Genomic DNA, 20,492 nt, shown 5'->3' with positions numbered 1-20,492 from the left:
TTCCAATTATTGTAGCCGTGGTGATTTGGGGTAATCATTTTCAGAACAAAGGGATCTTAATTAATTCAGATAACAAGAGTGGTATTTGCAATTAATACGTTGTCATATAAAAGTGACGTAGTAGTTAAATTATTACGCCACCTATTGTTATGTTGTTTATAATTAGTGAGGGTATTGAAAATTCTATTGCTAAAAAAAAAAAAAAAAGAAAAAGAAAACATGGGCTGGATATTCAGCTGCATGGCAGTAATGGCAAAAATTCTTTAATCTGTACAATATTAACTGTTTTACAAATAAATTGAATGTTTTGTGATGTTTTAGTTCGGTTTAAGGGCTAGGAAATTGTCATTTTCGTTCATTTCAAAGACTTTGGCAGGTATATCTCTCTTTTTCAAGGCTAATAGCATTCAACTAGTTACATTTCAAGTTATAGTAAAACAGATGCTGAAGGGATATAAATGAACGGAACCAGGAAGGGCACATAGGCGCCCAATTTCTTTTGAGTTATTCGTAGTTTATCTGATTGTTTATGCGAAGTGTTTTTTGGACGGGTTTGAAGTTCGTCTGCTTACAACAGCTTTTGCTGCAGCTTTCTTTGCAGCTATGAGGTGACGGCATAAGAAAGTTCAGTCAGGATTGCTATTGTGGGATGTGACATGTAGAGAGGGTTTTATACAATTGTTTCTAAGAAGGTCTAAGACAGATCAGTTTGGTAGTGGATGTACAATCAGATTAATAGTTTATAAGGCAATGTTTTATGCCCAGTTAGTTTGATGGTAGATTGGTTGAAAGTTAGGCCCCAGGGTGAAGGATATTTGTTAAAACATAATGATGGTCTGCCGGTAACTATTTTTCAGTTTGAGGTGGTTCTTAAGAAATGTTTAAAAATAAATTAATACATTAAAAAAAAAAAAAAAAATTGGGGTTTAGGCTATGAAAAATTATTGGGCCATTCAATTCAGATAGGAGCTGCAACTGAAGCAGCAAGATGGGAGTCCATCTGGTTCAAGCTATAGGTTAGACCTAATATAGCATTGTGCTAGTTATTTTATCTTTCAGATTAAGAAACCAGTATGGATCGTTGGACATTCTTTTGCTTATTGGGCCGAGAAGAGGGCAGCCCGAAGACCCTACTCTGAAAATTTGACATAAAGGCATGGTGTTAGAGGTTTGAAGTGGGTGGATCTTTTACCTATGTTCGTTCATTGTTTTTCCTAATCTAGATCTTTTAACCCCTTAACGCTCTGCGCCGTAGCTCTACGGCGCAGAGGTATAAGGGAAGTATGAAGAGGGCTCACGGGCTGAGTCCTCTTCATACAGAGGTGGGGGTTTTTGCATTTTGCACAAAACCCCCACCGCTAATAACCGCGGTCGGTGCTTGCACCGATCGCGGCTATTAACCCTCTAAACGCCGCCCGCAAAGTCGCGGGCGGCGTTTAAAAGACGGCGGCGCGCGGGCGCCGCCATCTTTTTTTCGATCGCCACGCCCCCGAACGTCATCGGGGGGCGGCGATCGGTTACCATGGTAGCCTCGGGTCTTCTCTTGACACGAGGCTACATGGTTTATGCAGGTTCGTTACAATGAGCCAGTGGCTCATTGTAATGTAAGACCTGCAAAAACGCCATATATTGCAATACTGTAGTATTGCAGTATATGGTAGGAGCGATCTGATCATCTAGGGTTATTGTACCCTAGATGGTCTAAAAAATAGTGAAAAAAAAAGAAAAAAAAAAGTTTAAAAAATAAAAAAAATTAATAAAATATTAAAAGTTCAAATCACCCCCCTTTCCCTAGAACGGATATAAAACATAACAAACAGTAAAAATCACAGACATATTAGGTATCGCCGCGTCCCAAAATGCCCGATCTATCAAAATATAAAAACGGTTACGGCCGGCGGTGACCTCCGAGGCGGGAAATGGCGCCCAAATGTCCGAAATGCGACTTTTACACCTTTTTACATAACATAAAAAATGAAATAAAAAATGATCAAAATGTCGCACAGACCTCAAAATGGTAGCAATGAAAACGTCGCCTCATTTCGCAAAAAATGACCCCTCACACATCTCCGTGCGCCAAAGTATGAAAAAGTTATTAGCGTCAGAAGATGGCAAAAAATTTTTTTTCTTTTTTGTACACATTCGTTTAATTTTTGAAAATGTATTAAAACACAATAAAACCTATATAAATTTGGTATCACCGCGATTGCACCGAACCAAAGAATAAAGTAGGCGTGTTATTTGGAGCGAAGAGTGAAAGTCGTAAAAACTGAGCCCACAAGAACGTGACGCACATGCGGTTTTTTTTTCAATTTTTCCACATTTGGAATTTTTTTTCAGCTTCGCAGTACACGGCATGTTAAAATAAATAACATTACGGGAAAGTAAAATTTGTTACGCACAAAATAAGCCCTCACACAGGTCTGTACACGGAAAAATGAAAAAGTTATGGATTTTTGAAGTTGGAGAGCGAGAAATGAGCCGGAAAACCCTCCGTCCTTAAGGGGTTAATAGTACATAATGGGGTAATGACATAGGTAAGAGAAAAAACAATTGGTTTATTGTGGGTTATGATAAAAAGATTTAGCTTTGTTGAAAGGTATGTTTACAGATGTGGTCATTTGTTTCTCGGAAATAGTTCCTAGGTTAATCCACTCTTGTAAGGAGCTTTCGTACGGAAAAAAAAAAAAAATTGTAAAAGAATTAATTTTTCAATGTCCAAATAGCTGCACAGTCTTGGTTGCCTGTCAGGATTTGGAAAGTTATATCATTTTTTACCATTTAGTTTGGGTGCACTTATCAGATATTGGTATTGAGGTTTTTAATACAAGTTTACATAATGTTATTGATTTTTGGCTGCGGTGTGGGTGGCCTTCCCCTTTCAGGGTAAGGCTTATGGGATTTAGTCACCCAGTCATTGCTGGGTGGACTGGTTCATTAATTTTAACTTGAGAGTTATTACATGAGTTGGAATTGTTATGGTGGTTTTTAAAGAATATTTATTTAATTGATTATTTATTTATTTAAATGAGGATTTATTTATGAATTGATTATTTATTAAGTTATTTATGTAACCCATAATAAACGCCGCGGCCAAAATTGTTCCAAAAAGTCGTTGTTGTGTATTTATTTAGCATTAGTATCAGTGGGGCTTGTGATACCATGATAGGGGCCCCCCAGTTGTAAGCTGGGGGACACATGGTATCACAGCCCCCCCCCCTTTCTGTCATTAGTTAGTATATGTTATAGCTTTAGTGATTTTGTAGGAGTTTGGTATGTATTGGGTTAATAGAGATAGTTTAAGAATGGTATGTGCTGTTGCTGTGCTAAATGTGAAGTTTTATTTCCCTAGTCCAGTAGTTGGTATAGTCTTCTCTGGAAGCTTCCAGTTGCTGGGCAAAACATCTGGAACTGAACAGCTGATTGGCTGCTGTGTTTAGGCGGGAAACACAGAAGGTGATAAATGAAATGAATTCTGCCTGGTCAATCAGTTCATCAGGTGAAGCTGGAGAGAGAAGTTCTTCAAGTCCAGCTAGAAAAGAAGAAACAGTTATTGTCCCGCCCCCCTCCCTTTATTTTATGTATAATGTAATTTGTCGCTGGCGTTTACTAGTGGGATTTAGTCACCCAGTCATTGCTGGGTGGACTGGTTTATTAATTTTAACTTGAGAGTTATTACATGAGTTGGAATTGTTATGGTGGTTTTTAAAGAATATTCATTTAATTGATTATTTATTTATTTAAATGAGGATTTATTTATGAATTGATTATTTATTAAGTTAATTATGTAACCCATAATAAACGCCGCGGCCAAAATTGTTCCAAAAAGTCGTTGTTGTGTATTTATTTAGCATTAGTATCAGTGGGGCTTGTGATACCATGGTTCAATACACAGTCATAGGCAGAGACCATAACAATGGCTCCATACACCATGATAGGCTAGGCCAGTGATGGCGAACCTTTTAGAGACCGAGTGCCCAAACTGCAATCCAAACTCACTTATTTAACGCAACACACACAGCAATTTAGACAGTAACTTTAGACAGTAATCTTTTTGCTCTGTGCTATACCACAGCTTTCAACGTTACTGAGGAAACCAATATTGTTGACAGAAGGAGGGAAAATTTCGGATTGCACTTGGAGCTTCCCTTGACATCCAAGAGCAGGAGCTCCAATGATAATCTGACCCTGTCCACACCTTCTCTCCCTGCAGTCTCAGGTAGACCCAGATGTTTCACTTTAAAATAACGCTCAGCGTGTCACGTCATGGGCTACCTGGGCCCGCAGGAGAATCCCTTAATCTCCTGTCTGGTGAGTCCTGGGGCAACAGCCTAAGTGCCCACTGAGAGGGCTCAGAGTGCCACTTCTGGCACCCGTGCCATAGGTTCGCCACCACTGGGCTAGGCCATAACAATGGCTCCATACAATGTCAAAAGCCAAGACCATAACAATGGCTCCATACACTGTCATAGTCCGGGGCCATAGCAATGGCTCCATACACCTTGATAGGCCATGGCCATTACAATGGCTCCATACAATGTTACAGTCCAAGACCATAGCAATGGCTCCATAGACCGTCATAGGCCGAGACCATAACAACCGTCATAGGCCAAGACCATAACAACTGTCATAGGCCGAGACAATAACAATGGCTTCAGCCTCCACGTCTTTCATCAGTCACCAGGACAATGATATAAATGACTCCTCACATGTAATGATGGGTCATGATATAATCACCTCACATTATATACAGAGTATTTTATGAGGTAATAGGTGTGAATGAGAAACAGTAAAACCTTCATGTGACTTATGAATAGTAGGACTGGCTGTAATAATGTGTAATATGCTTATAATGGACGGCCAGGAGATTATACTCTCATAGGTCACACACAAAATATAACAATATGTGAGATCATTACACAGAAGCAAATATAGAAGATTATACTTACGGGAGCATTCAGGGTGACATCCCATTCAAGAGACGAGGAAAGCTGGGTTGCAGATATACTGAAGGCTAAAACAGTGGTAGATGAGATACATATCATAGAGATATATAGATATGAGATACATAGCTAGATAGATGGGAGATAGATAGATATGAGATAGATAGATACAAACATAAGAAACGGCAGCACTCCAAGGTAGTGAAATAATTCAGTGTTTATTCCACCTCAAGCAACGTTTCGGCTGTGTATCCAGCCTTTGTCAAGCCATTTGTGTCCAAGTGCATACAGATATATATATGCAACACCCCTGCCGATGCAAGGCAGAGGGGTTGTTGCGAATACGTCCCACCATGTAGCTTGTAGCCTGTGTAGGGTCTGATCAACCCCACAGAAGGTCACTACATAACACTGGGGAACCCTGCAGCGGTAGAGTCTGCCTGGTAAGGCAGGAGTTAAGTGTAGAATGTGATGTAATATGTGTCGACTAGAGATGAGCGAGTATACTCGTCCGAGTATACTGCTCGGTCGAGTATTAGCATACTCGGACCGGCTCGTTACTCGGACGAGTATCTCGAAGGCTCGAGATCGAGCAGTAAATTAATAAAATAAATTGAATAAAAGTATTTTTATTGTAAAAAAAAAATATTACACATGTTTGCAGATGTTTTACTTGTAAGAACACATTGAAATAACACTATTCCTAACTTTCCAGGTGTTCGCGCGTGTCTCCCGCTAGGTTCGGAGATGTTCGGAACATCTGGAATGTGAAGAATATTGTTCTTTCAATGTGTTCTGCACTTAAATGGTCCTGTATTCACTGTTTTTAATATTTTAATTCTATTCTTCACATTCCAGATGTTCGTGCACATCTCCTAACTTAGCAGGAGACACGCGCGAACACCTGCAAAGTGAAGAATAGTGTTATTTCAATGTGTTCTTACAAGTAAAACATCTGCAAACATCTGGAATTTTTTTTTTTGCACTGTTCTTTTACTGTTCAGTTTTATTAAAAAAATGCTCGGGTCTCCCATTGACTTCAATGGGGCTCATTATTCGAGACGAGCACTCGAGCATCTGGAAAAGTTCGTCTCGAATAACGAGCACCCGAGCATTTTAGTGCTCGCTCATCTCTAGTGTCAACCAATCACATGTGTTATCTTATTGTGTCTATAAGCTGGGATGTGATTGGAGGAGGAACCACCACCTGACCAGTGGGAGTAATAAAACCCCTGGTCAGGAAGGTTCTAGAGAGCAGAAGAAGAGAACAATTAGTCTGACAGGAGTCTGTCAGAGAGTTCTCAGTACAGTGCAGCAAGTACAGCTAGCAAGTGAGACCAGAGCAGGAGAGCTCAGCTCTCTACCTGAGTGGAGTGAAGAGCTAGTTAGTGAGAGAAAGGGGTATCATCCTACCTTCAAGGGTGATATCTGAAGCAACTGAAGCATCCTACTAGGACACAGCTATCTCCCAGCCTGCCATTGCATCCAGGATGAAGATCCCTTCCTGTGGTTCCATCTCCAACTGCAGCCCCAGCATTCTACCATTTGTCAGGGCACGTTGTTACTGTTCCTGTCGGTTCCAATAAAGAACTGTAAGTTATTTTTGTTCAACGTCTGCCTCCGTCTGGTCCCTGCCACTACGGCTGTCACCATCACGGGCACCCTATCCACCACACAGAAACTCATACTCCAGACATCAAAGGGTTGCCCCAGGGAGAACCGCTATAGCAGCCTCTCCCTCATCATTTCTTGCCAACACCACCTGCTGGAGACCTGCCAGGCTGTAGGACCGCCCTCCGGTCCCCATACCAAGCACCGTGACACTAGTGTCCCTAGGCCGCAACCGCCAGCCACTCAGGTATCCCGGGCCGCGGCTGTCTCCAGGCCCCAAGAGAAAAAGGCTAGGCCCCGGTGGGGGATGTTGCATATACTCTTAGAGTTGTGACATCATATCCAGGGTAAACATTGCGTACATATACAATAAAGTAGTATTTAACATTATCTTTCACATAAACACAATTTTAATAAGTAGTGTATCCCTTTATCATTATATAAAGTGTACAGCCATATGTGATCAAGTGATCAACCCTAATTATGGGGGGACAGAATATGAAATAATTCATTGTGGGGGACAGGATATGAAAATAAAAATTGCAAGGGAGGCAGAATATGAAATAGTTCATTGCGGGGGACAGAATATGAAAAAATGTATTGTGGGGGGACAGAATATGAAAAAATGTATAGTGGGGGGCAGAATATAAAAAAAAATATTGTGGTGGGACAGAATATGAAATAATTCATCGTGGGGGATAGAATATGAAATAGGTCAATATGGGGGAAAAGAATATTAAATAATTCATTGTAGTTGGACGGAATATAAAAAAAAAATAATTATGGGGGGACAGAATATGAAATAATTCATTGGGGGGGGCAGAATATGGAAATAAAATTGCAAGGGAGGCAGGACAGAATATGAAATAGTTCATTGTAGGGGACAAAATATGAATAAATTTATTTTGGGGACAGAATATAAAATGAATTATTGTGAGGGGACAGAATATGAAATAATTAATTGTGCGGGACAGAATAGGAAATAGGTCAATGTGGGGGAAAAGAATATTACATAATTCATTATAGTGGGACAGAATATAAAAAAAAATAATTATGGGGGGACAGAATATGAAAAAAATCATTGATGGGGGACAGAATATGAAATAATTCATTGGGGGGGGGGGACAGAATATGAAAATAAAAATTGCAAGGGATGCAGAATATGAAATAGTTCATTGTAGGGGACAAAATATGAAAAAATGTATTTTGGGGGCAGAATATAAAATAAATTATTGTGGGGGAACAGAATAAGAAATAATTCATTGTGAGGAACAGAATATGAAAATAAAAATTGCAAGAGAGGCAGAATATGAAATAGTTCATTTTAGGGGACAGAATATGAAAAAAATTATTTTGGGGGCAGAATATAAATTAATTATTGTGAGGGGACAGAATATGAAATAATTCATTGTGGGGGAACAGAATATGAAACAGGTGAATCGGGGGGATAATAATATTACATAATTCATTGTAGTGGGACAGAATATTTAAAAAATTAATTTTGAGGTGAGAGATATTAAAAAAATCCTTGTGGGTGACAGAATATGAAAATAAAAATTGCAAGGGAGGCAGAATATGAAATAGTTCATTGTGGGGGACACAATATGAAAAAATGTATTGTGGGGGGCAGAATATAAAATAAATTATTGTGGGGGACAGAATATGAAAAAGGTCAATGTGGGGGAAAAGAATATTACATAATTCATTGTAGTGGGACAGAAAATAAAATAAATTAATCATGGGGGGACAGAATATGAAAATAAAAATTGTAAGGGAGACAGATAATGAAATAATTAATTGTAGGGGACAGAATATGAAATAAATTATTGTGGTGGGACAGAATATGAAATAATTCATTGTGGATGGACAGAATATAATAATTCTGCAAAAAAGCATGACAAATTGGTCCCTGTCCCCAATGGGGCTCACAATCTAAACAACCCACCAGTATGTTTTGAAGTGTGGGAGGAAACCCATGCAGACACAGAGAGAACATACAAACTCTTTGCAGATGGTGACCTGAGTGGGACTTGAACACAGGACTCCAGTGCTGCAAGGATGAAGTGCTACCCACTCAGCCACTGTGCTGCCCACAATATGAAATAATTCATTGTAGGGGAACAGAAGACTAAAAAAAATTAATTATGACATATATTATTAATGACATATTTCATATTCTGTCCCCCTACAATAATTTATTCCATACTCTGTCCCCCCTACAATTATTTATTCCATATTTTGTGGGTAGTACTTCTTCCTTGCAGCACCGGAGTACTCAGTTCAAGTCCCACTCAAGTCAACATCTGCAAAAAAAATTGTTTGTTCTCTCCATGTGTGCTTGGGTTTCCTCCCACACTTCAAAACATACTGGTAGGTTGTTTACATTGTGAGCCCCATTGGGGATAGAATCCTCTTCATACTCATCGGGTGTTTTCTTCACAATAGAGCAAACACCAGTGATCCCAATTTTGGCTTGGATAGTGGCTCCCCGTGACGTCATTGGGGAGCGGCGATCCGTTGCCATGACAGCCTCGGGTCACACAAAGATCTGAGGCAATCATATTTTAGGCTATCTATTAGGGGTGCTGAAAAAAGTAAAAAAAAAAAATATTTAAAAAAAAACAAAAAGTTCAAATCACCCCCCTTTCCCTAGAACTAATATATATATAAACAGGATAAATCATAAACACCTAAGGTACCATTGTGTCTGAAAATGGCCAATCTATAATAACATTTTTTCACTGTGTTTAACCCTGTACTGGAAAATAGCGCCCAAAGTCACAAATGGCAGTTTTTTGCCATTTTGAAAAATATTAAAAATTCAATAAAAAGTGATCAAAATGTTGCACAGTCCTAAAATTGGCAGCATTGAAAATGTCATCAAAAGTTAGAAGAAATGACACCACCCACAGCTCTGTACAGCAAAGTATGAAAAAGTTATTAGCACCAGAAGACAGCAAAATTAAGAATTTATTTTTCATACATGAGGTTTTTTATTTTTGTAAATGTATGAAAACATTATAAAACCTATACAAATTTCATCATACTGATTAGAGATGAGCGAACATGCTCGTCCGAGCTTGATGCTCGGTCGAGCATTAGGGTACTCGAAACTGCTCGTTACTCGGACGAATACTTCGCCCGCTCGAGAAAATGGCAGCTCCCGCCGTTTTGCTTTTTGGCGGCCAGAAACAGAGCCAATCACAAGCCAGGAGACTCTGCACTCCACCCAGCATGACGTGGTACCCTTACACGTCGATAGCAGTGGTTGGCTGGCCAGATCAGGTGACCCTGGGATAGACTAGCCGCTGGCCGCGCTGCTCGGATCATTCTGTCTCTGGATGCCGCTAGGGAGAGAGCTGCTGCTGGTCAGGGAAAGCGTTAGGGTGTTCTATTAGCTTACTGTTAGGCAGGAGTGATTCTCAAAGAACCCAACAGCCCTTCTTAGGGCTACAATAACGTTCTACTTTTTTTATTTTAATTTGCATCTTTTACCATTTTGTGAGGAATTAGCAGGGGGACTTGCTACCGTTGTGTTTAGCTCTTAGTGGCACACATATCCATAGCAAAGACCGAAGTGGGAAAATTCAGTAGGGGTTGGATTTCTATTAGGCACTAACTCAGTGTCATCTCATCTGGCATAGTAGTGTGCTTCCTTTGATACTTGGCTAGAAAATAGCCATAGGAGAATACAAACAGCTTCTTGAAGCCTACAGTAGCGTTCTATATATTTGATTTCTGGTTGATCTGCTGGTGGCTTTAGTTTCTGCAGTGCATGTACTTGCCAATTCTGAGCAATTTGTAGTGAGACTTGCGACCGCTGTGTTCTGCGCTTAGTGGCGCACATATCCATAGCAAAGGCTGAAGTGGGAAAATTCAGTAGGGGTTGGATTTCTATTAGGCACTAACTCAGTGTCATCTCATCTGGCATAGTAGTGTGCTTCCTTTGATACTTGGCTAGAAAATAGCCATAGGAGAATACAAACAGCTTCTTGAAGCCTACAGTAGCGTTCTATATATTTGATTTCTGGTTGATCTGCTGGTGGCTGTAGTTTCTGCAGTGCATGTACTTGCCAATTCTGAGCAATTTGTAGTGAGACTTGCGACCGCTGTGTTCTGCGCTTAGTGGCGCACATATCCATAGCAAAGGCTGAAGTGGCAAAATTCAGTAGGGGTTGGATTTCTATTAGGCAATAACTCAGTGTCATCTCATCTGGCATAGTAGTGTGCTTCCTTTGATACTTGGCTAGAAAATAGCCATAGGAGAATACAAACAGCTTCTTGAAGCCTACAGTAGCGTTCTATATATTTGATTTCTGGTTGATCTGCTGGTGGCTTTAGTTTCTGCAGTGCATGTACTTGCCAATTCTGAGCAATTTGTAGTGAGACTTGCGACCGCTGTGTTCTGCGCTTAGTGGCGCACATATCCATAGCAAAGGCTGAAGTGGCAAAATTCAGTAGGGGTTGGATTTCTATTGTTCTTTAAGGAAACACCGGATGACCGACGGACTGTGGTGTGCAACATTTGCCAAACCAGGCTCAGCAGGGGTTCCACCACTACTAGCTTAACTACCACCAGTATGCGCAGGCATATGAATGCTAAGCACCCCACTCAGTGGCAACAAGCCCGTTCACCTCCGGCCGTGCACACCACTGCTCCTTCCCCTGTGTCAGCTGCTAGTCAGCCCCCTGCCCAGGACCCTGGCCCAAAAACCCCATCGTCGCCTCCACGATCCTCCACAGCATCCACCAGCGTTCAGCTCTCCATACCCCAGACGCTGGAGCGGAAACGCAAATATAGTGCAACCCACCCGCACGCCCAAGCCCTTAATGTGCACATCTCCAGATTGCTTAGCCTGGAGATGCTGCCCTATAGGCTAGTAGAGACCGAGGCCTTTCGCAACCTCATGGCGGCGGCCGCCCCTCGGTATTCGGTCCCCAGCCGCCACTACTTTTCCCGATGTGCCGTCCCAGCCCTGCACCAGCACGTGTCAGACAACATCATCCGTGCCCTGACCAACGCCGTTTCTGACAAGGTCCACCTGACCACGGACACGTGGACGAGTGCTGCCGGGCAGGGCCACTATATATCGCTGACGGCACATTGGGTTAACTTGGTGGAGGCTGGGACCGAGACTGACCCTGGGGCTGCTCATATACTGCCGACGCCGAGGATTGCGGGGCCTACCTCGGTCCAGGTGTTTCAGGCCTACTATGCCTCCTCCTCCTCCCACCCCTCCTCCACCTCCTCCTCCGAACTACCATCCGTGGGCACGGCGCCATCAGTCGGTAGCTCTAGGCACAGCAGCAGTGCCGTCGCTAAGCGACAGCAGGCGGTGCTCAAACTGCTGAGCCTAGGCGACAAAAGGCACACCGCCCAAGAGCTATTACAGGGCATCACGGCGCAGACTGATCTGTGGCTGGCACCGCTGAACCTCAAGCCGGGAATGGTTGTGTGTGACAACGGCCGTAACCTGGTGGCGGCTCTGCAACTCGGCAGACTGACACATGTGCCATGCCTGGCCCATGTGTTAAATCTGATAGTGCAGCGTTTCCTCAAGACATACCCCAATCTGTCTGATTTGCTCACGAAGGTGCGCCGCATCTGTGCGCATTTCAGGAAGTCCAGCCCAGATGCTGCCACTCTCAGGGCAGCGCAGCGCCGCCTCCAACTGCCCGCTCACCGACTGTTGTGCGACGTGCCCACGAGGTGGAATTCAACACTGACCATGTTATCCAGAGTTTACCAGCAGCGCAGAGCGATTGTAGACTGCCAGATGTCAACTTCCACCAGAACTGGTAGTCAGGTCAGTCAGCTTCCTCAAGTCTACAATGAGGAGTGGACGTGGATGTCTGATATCTGTCAGGTGCTGAGTAACTTTGAGGAGTCAACACAGATGGTCAGTGGCGATGCCGCCATCATCAGCCTCACCATCCCGCTGCTTGGCCTGTTGAAAAACTCTCTGGTCAGCATGAAGTCGGAAGCTTTGCGCTCGTCACAAGAGACGGGGGAAGAATATTCCCTTGTTGATAGCCAAAGCACCCTGAGGTCTGTTTCTCAGCGCATATCGGAGGAGGTGGAGGTGGAGGAGGATGAGGAGGAAGAGGAGGAGAATGTTGGCGAGACACAAGAGGGGACCATTGTTCAGCGTGTATGGGCAGAAGAAGAGGAGTTGGAGGAGTTGGAGGAGGAGGAAATGGACAGTCAGGCCAGTGAGGGGAGTGAATTCTTACGCGTTGGTACTCTGGCGCATATGGCAGATTTCATGCTAGGCTGCCTATCCCGTGACCCTCGCGTTCAAAGAATTTATTCCAGCACCGATTACTGGGTGTTCACTCTCCTGGACCCACGGTACAAGCAAAATCTTTCCACTCTCATCCCTGCAGAGGAAAGGAGTGTGAGAATGCATGAATACCAGCAGGCCCTGGTGCACAAGCTGAAACAGTATTTCCCTTCTGACAGCGCTAGCGGCAGAGTGCGTAGTTCTGCGGGACAAGTAGCGAGGGAGAGTAGGCGAGCAGGCAGCTTGTCCAGCACTGGCAAGGGTACGCTTTACAAGGCTTTTGCCAGCTTTATGTCACCCCAGCAAGACACTGTCACCTGTCCCCAGTCTCGGCAGAGTAGGGCTGATCTTTACAGAAAGATGGTGAGGGAGTACGTAGCTGACCATACCATCGTCCTAAATGATCACACAGCTCCCTACAACTACTGGGTTTCAAAGCTGGACATGTGGCACGAACTGGCGCTGTACGCCTTGGAGGTTCTTGCCTGCCCTGCCGCTAGCGTCTTGTCCGAGCGGGTTTTCAGTGCAGCTGGTGGCATCATCACCGATAAGCGTACACGCCTGTCGACTGACAGCGCTGACAGGCTGACGCTTATTAAAATGAATAAAGGCTGGATTTCTCAGAATTTCCAATCTCCACCAGGTGAAGGAAGCTCAACCTGAATAATTGATCCACTCCTCCTCCTCCTCCTCATTTTCCTCCTTCTCCTCCTCTTTGTACAGTAAAGCAGAGGAAAATGGCTATTTTTTGACAGGGCCCACTGGCTCTTGCTATACTTCATGCATTTAATTTTTCTGGAGGGCCACCTACCCGGTCCTCTGTTTGAAACAATTTTTGTGAGTGCCACATACAGGCACTCAATCTATTCCATTTTTCTGGAGGGCCACCTACCCGGTCCTCTGGTTTGAACAATTTTTGGGACTGCCACATACAGGCACTCAATCTATTCCATTTTACTGGAGGGCCACCTACCTGCTCCTCTGGTTTGAAGAATTTTTGGGACTGCCACATACAGGCACTCAATCTATTCCATTTTACTGGAGGGCCACCTACCTGCTCCTCTGGTTTGAAAAATGTTTGGGACTGCCACATACAGGCACTATCCAAATTAAATTGTCTCCATAGCAGCCTCCACACGTTGTCTCCATTGCTACCTCCAAAAGTCGTCCATATAGCTGCCTCCATACATCGTCCCTTTATCAAACGAGGTGTGTCAGGCAGAAATTTGGGTTGTTTTCATGGATTCCACATCAAAGTTGTTAACTTTGTCGCCACCCTGCTGTGTTATCCACAAAATATACTGGCAAACTTTTACCATTTAGGGATATTATTTCAGCGCTTCTTGCGCATCTGTTTACATTCCCCTCACCCGGCATATCCTAAACTTATAAGAACGCTACTACACTTGATCTTATACAAAAGGTTCTTAGAAGTGCTGTTTGGGGAGTAGCCTAGAGACAGGGGCTTGGATTGGCGAAAGCTCGCCTGGCAGCGGAACGCCAGCTCCATGCGCATCATGCGCTTCTTGCGCATCTGTTTACATTCCCCTAACCCGCCATATCCCAAACTTATAAGAACGCTACTACACTTAACTTGGTGCAGGCTGGGACCGAGTCTGACCCTGGGGCTGGTCATATACTGCCGACGCAGAGAATTGCGGGGCCTACCTCGGTCCAGGTCTCAAAGGCCTACTATACCTCCTCCCACCCCTCCTCCACCTCCTCCTCCTCCGAATTACCATCCGTGGGCATGGCGCCATCAGTCGGTAGCTCTAGGCACAGCAGCAGTGCCGTCGCTAAGCGACAGCAGGCGGTGCTGAAACTGCTGAGCCTAGGCGATAAAAGGCACACCGCCCAAGAGCTATTACAGGGCATTCCACATCAAAGTTGTTAACTTTGTCGCCACCCTGCTGTGTAATCCACAAAATATACTTGCAAACTTTTACCATTTAGGGATATTATTTCAGCGCTTCTTGCGCATCTGTTTACATTCCCCTCACCCGCCATATCCTAAACTTATAAGAACGCTACTACACTTGATCTTATACAAAAGTGCTGTTTGGGGAGTAGCCTAGAGACAGGGGCTTGGATTTGCGAAAGCTCGCCTGGCAGCGGAGCACCAGCTCCATGCGCATCATGCGCTTCTTGCGCATCTGTTTACATTCCCCTCACCCGGCATATCCTAAACTTATAAGAACGCTACTACACTTGATCTTATACAAAAGTGCTGTTTGGGGAGTAGCCTAGAGACAGGGGCTTGGATTGGCGAAAGCTCGTCTGGCAGCGGAGCGCCAGCTCCATGCCAAGATCCAACTAACATAGTTTTAACTGCAGCACCTTTAATCTACTACTAGTTCACTGCCTCCATACATGGTCCCCTTATCAAACGAGCTGTGTCAGGCAGAATTTTGGGTTGTTTTCATGGCTTCCATGTTAACTTTGTCGCCACCCTGCTGTGTAATCCACAAAATATACTGGCAAACTTTTATCATGTACCGATATTATTTGAGCACTTCTTGCTCACCTCCTTTGGTTCCTCTCTGCCACCCATTGGTTTGAAGCCTGAGTCCATTTAGGGTATGTCGCCATGACACTCTCTAGCCTGCTGCCGCTGCCTCTGCATGCCGTCCCCTATAGTGTCAGGGTCAATTATTGCATGTTTTAGATACTATCTAGCTTCATTCTGTCACTCTGTCATGGCCATGCTGTTGCCCATAATTTTGGCATAATGGTGCGTTTAAGCAGCCTCAGAGGCATCCATGCATGCTGCCCCTGCTGTTTCCTGTCCATTTCCGTGGTGTTTCCATCCTTTTCTGAGGTTCCCAGGTGTTTGGCCAAGCTTCCCTGTGCAGAGCCTTGGTCCCCTTGAAAAATGCTCGAGTCTCCCATTGACTTCAATGGGGTTCGTTATTCGAGACGAGCACTCGAGCATCGGGAAAAGTTCGTCTCGAATAACGAGTACCCGAGCATTTTAGTGTTCGCTCATCTCTAATACTGATCCAAAGAATGAAGCACACATATCATTTGGGGCACACAGTGAAAGCCGTAAAATCCAAGCCCACAAAAAAATGGAGCAAATCTGTTTTTTTATCATTTTAACTGCATTCAGAATTTTTTTACCGCTTCCCAGTACACGGCATGGAATAACAAATACCATCACTAGGAAGTGCAATCTGTTAGGCAGAAAACAAGCCCTCACACAGCTCTCTACATGGAAAAAAAAAGTTATAGAATTTTGAAGGTGGGGAGTGAAAAATGAAAACGCAAAAGCGAAAAAGGGCCTGGTCCTTAAGAGGTTAAAGATCCATTTGTATATGAATTATACTTATTCCTGGAATACCCCTTTAAGATTCAAGAAAGTAAGGAATTGTACAAGAATAAAACTGAGAGTAAATTTGAGGGGCAGAATACCAGAGATACCGAAGAATCGCCGGTATGAAAGTCGGTATGAGTAATGTACAAGGTGATTATGCTAAGTGGAATAAATTTAACTCTGAGACCTCTTTTTGTTATTGTGTTTCCATTTTTACTCCCCATCTTCAGAAATGGGTAACTTTTTACTTTTTAAAGAGCTGTGTGAGGGCTTGTTTACTACATAAAAATTGCAATTCTTAGTGACAGTATTTATTATTCCACGCCGTGTACTGGGAAAGAGGAAAAAATTTCCAAATAAAGTGAAATTGGTGAAAAAATGCATTTGCGCCATTTTCTTGTGGGGTTGTATTTTACAGTTTTGGGTCGGTACATATACACAAGTACTATACTTGTGTGTAGTATGAGTGTTCCCCAAGGTACTCTTCAGTGTATCTGTCATCTGTCGAAATAGCTTGTTGTGTTTCATACCAAAGTTTTCTGATGACACAGTCGTGGTAGGCCTGCCCCCTAGTATATAGCCAATGCATGCCCCCTAGTATATAGCCAGTGCCTGCCCACTAGTGTATAGCCAGCATCTCTCTGTCCAGCCTATACCAAAAAAACCTCTCTACTCACCTTTCTAACACCCCTGCAGGTCTTCTTCTGTCATCGGAAGCTCTGGGTCAGCCAATGGCGGTGTGCAAACAATGATGTCGGCAAGCGGCTGACGTCATGGTGTGTGCGACGCAGCATGCACTGACCCAAAGACGTAGCTGGAGCTTCAGAACACAGGAGAGAACCTGTGGGGGGCGTCAGAAAGGTGAGTACAGACTTTATTTTTCATAGACTCCAGTATAAGCCAAGTTAGGGTTGTTCGGCACATTTTTTGGCTTACACTCATATACGGTACTTTGGAGGTTTATAAAAATGTTGTGGAGAGTGTTTTATTTTTGCGTTTATATTTGTGTTGGTATTAGACATTACACGTCGTGACAAAACTAGGCTAGACAAATAATTATAATTATAATTATAATAATTCCTTTATTTATATTGCACCCACAGTTTCTGCAGCGCTTGCCAATTCAGTCCCCATAAGGCTCACAATCCAATCCACCTACCAGCTTACCATGTTTTTGATTGTGGGAAGAAACCCACTCAAACACGGAGAGAACATACAAACCCTTGGCAGATGTTGACCTGGATGAGACTTGACCCCAGGACCCCAGTGCTGCAAGGCCAACATGATACAGGAAAGTTGTATGCATATGTTTAATTGGCCTCCTGTCCTCCAGCCTCCTTTTTCTGTCACCCCTGTCCTCCAGCCTCCTCTTTCTGTAACATCCTGTCCTTCAGCCTCCTCTTTCTGTAACATCCTGTCTTTCAGCCTCCTCTTTCTGTGGCATCCGGTCTTCCAGCCTGCTCTTTCTGTGGCATCCTGCTGCAGTCTGCTCTTCTTTTGGCATCCTGTCCTTCCGCCTCCTCATACTGTGGCCTCCTGTCCTCCAGCCTCCTCTTTTTTGTGGCCCTCTGTCCTCCAGCCTTCTCTTTCTGACCTACTCCCTCCAGCCTCATATTTTGTGGCATCCTGTCACCCAGCCTCCTCTTTCTGTGTCCTCCTGTCTTCCAGCTTTCTCTTTTTGTGGCCTCCTGTCCTCCAGCCTCCTCATACTGTGGCCTCCTGTCCTTCATCAACATCATTTTGTGGCCTCTCTCCTCCCCCATTCTCCTAATATTGTGGACTCCTGTCCTCCATCACTTGCATATTGCGGTCCCTGTGCTCCATCCTCTTTTTACTGAGGCCTCCTGTTCTCCAGTCTCCTCTTTCTTTTAGCCTCCTCTTTCTATGCTATGGCCCCCTTTCTTTTAGTCTCCTCTTCCTATGGCCTCCTGTTCTCTAGCCTTCTCTTTCTGTGGCCTTCTGTTTTCCACCCAGCTCTTTCTGTGCCCCTTGTCCTCAAGCTTTCTCTTACTGTGGCCTCCTGTCCTCAAGCCTCTTCATACTGTGGCATCATTTCCTCCAGCCTCCTCTTTCTGTGGCCTCCTGTCATCCGGCCTACTCTTTCTGTGGCCTTCTGTCCTCCTCCCTACTATTTCTGTGCCCCCTGCCCTCCAGCCTTCTCTTTCTGTGGCCCCCTGTCCTCTACCCTGCTCTTTCTATAGCTCCTTGTCCACCAGCATCCTCTTTCTGTGGCCTCCTGTCCTCCAGTCTTCTTTTATGTGGTCTCCAGTTCTTCAGCCTCCTATTTCTATGGCCCTCTATCTTTTAGCCTGCTTCTTCTTGCTGTGACCTCCTGTCCTCTAGCCTCCTCTTTCTGTGGCCTCCTTTCCTCCAGCCTCCTCATACTGTGGCCTCATGTCCTCCAGCCTCCTCGTTCTCTGGTCTCCTGTCCTCCAGCATCCTCTTTCTGTGGACTTCTGTCCTCCAGTCTTCTTTTCTGTGGTCTCCTGTTCTTCAGCCTCCTCTTTCTGTGGCCCCCTATCTTTTAGCCTCCTTCCGCTTTCTGTGACCTCCTGTCCTCTAGCCTCCTCTTTCTGTGGCCTCCTTTCCCCCAGCCTCCTCATACTGTGGCCTCATGTCCTCCAGCCTCCTCTTTCTGTGGTCTCCTGTCCTCCAGCATCCTCTTTCTGTGGACTCCTGTCCACCAGCATGCTCTTTCCTCGGCCTCCTGTCCTCCACCCTACTCTTTATATGGCTCGCTGTCTACCAGCCTCCTCTTTCTGTGGCCTCCTTTCCTCCAGCCTCTTCATACTGTGGCCTCATGTACTCCAGCCTCCTCTTTCTGTGGTCTCCTGTCCTCCAGCATCAACTTTCTGTGGCCTCCTTTCCTCCAGCATCCTCTTTCTGTGGACTCCTGTCGACCAGCATGCTCTTTCCTCGGCCTCCTGTCCTCCACCCTACTCTTTATATGGCTCGCTGTCTACCAGCCTCCTCTTTCTGTGGCCTCCTTTCCTCCAGCCTCTTCATACTGTGGCCTCATGTACTCCAGCCTCCTCTTTCTGTGGTCTCCTGTCCTCCAGCATCAACTTTCTGTGGCCTCCTTTCCTCCAGCATCCCCTTTCTGTGGCCTCATGTCCTCCAACATCCTCTTTCTGTCCTCCAGCCTCTTTTTCTGTGGCCTCCTGTTCTCCAGCCTCCTCTTTCTGTGATAATATGTAACAGTATTATGTTAGGCTAGGTTATTGCTGACCTTGGGTCTTCACCCTGGTCGTTATGTAATCTTATGATGCATGTACGTGAGACTGTACATATACTGTTGTGTCATGGATCTTACTAATTATACCTACTCTAAAAATGAAAATCACCCCCTTTACCTAGAAGTAATAAACAGTAAAAATCATAAACATGTTAGACATTGCCACGTCCCAAAATGTCCATTCTATCAAAATATAATGGTTATTCCTGACATTTAACAGAAATAATGGGCAGCACGGAGGTGCAGTGGTTAGCACTAGAAGGGTTATTAGCGCCTAAAGATGGCAAAAAGAAGTTTTTTTTACGGTTTTACTTAAAACCTTAGTTAACATAATTACCATACTGAAATCAAATGTGTTTTTATTTTATTTTCGCTATATGTGCCTTAGTCTAATAAGGCAAGTATATTCCAAACTCTATATTTTAACTGGAAAATGTGGGGGGTAATTTTTTATGCCAGAAAATATGGTACATGTGCATTGTTCATACATTAGTAGGCACTAGTGGCAGATTAAGTGTCCCATGAGCTCTGGGCTGTTTACACTACTAGGGCCCCCTCAGTGTCCAAACCAACATGTGGCTGGGTGTTAGGACTCTATATCCTGTATCCTCTATATCAGCGGTTATCCCCCTCTATAGGGACATTATAGGTGTGTCGTGTTGCCATAGATAGATATTATAATGTCCTGTCTGTCTGTAGCCTCCTTCTTATCAAGACATTAAAAGGAGGCTACAGTAAAATGGGCACTATAGAGGGGGGGGGACACAGAAAAGGGGGCAGCTACGAGTAATGGTGCATTCTAGACCAGGGGCTGCAGAAAATTATATGGGTTGTGGTTATATAGGGGCTATCTGTGGGGTACACAAGGCCGGTCCTCAGATACAAAAAGGTTGGGGTACACTGCTCTATATAATCCTTATCCATAGCTCCCAACCGTTCCGGATTTGCTGGAACAGTCCCGATTTTTTTACCTCTGCTCCGCGTCACGGGCAGCTGGGAGATTGTCCTGGATATTCCCTCCAGGTCTTGAACTGGCTGGGGTTGTCCCGAGGGGTTGTCCACATAGTGTATACTTTCAAAGCCAGAACTCATAGTACTGAATGGCT

This window comes from Engystomops pustulosus, chromosome 11 (genome assembly GCF_040894005.1).
Source record: "Engystomops pustulosus chromosome 11, aEngPut4.maternal, whole genome shotgun sequence".
Taxonomy (NCBI): Eukaryota; Metazoa; Chordata; class Amphibia; order Anura; family Leptodactylidae; genus Engystomops; species Engystomops pustulosus.
This window is presented reverse-complemented; position numbering follows the sequence as displayed.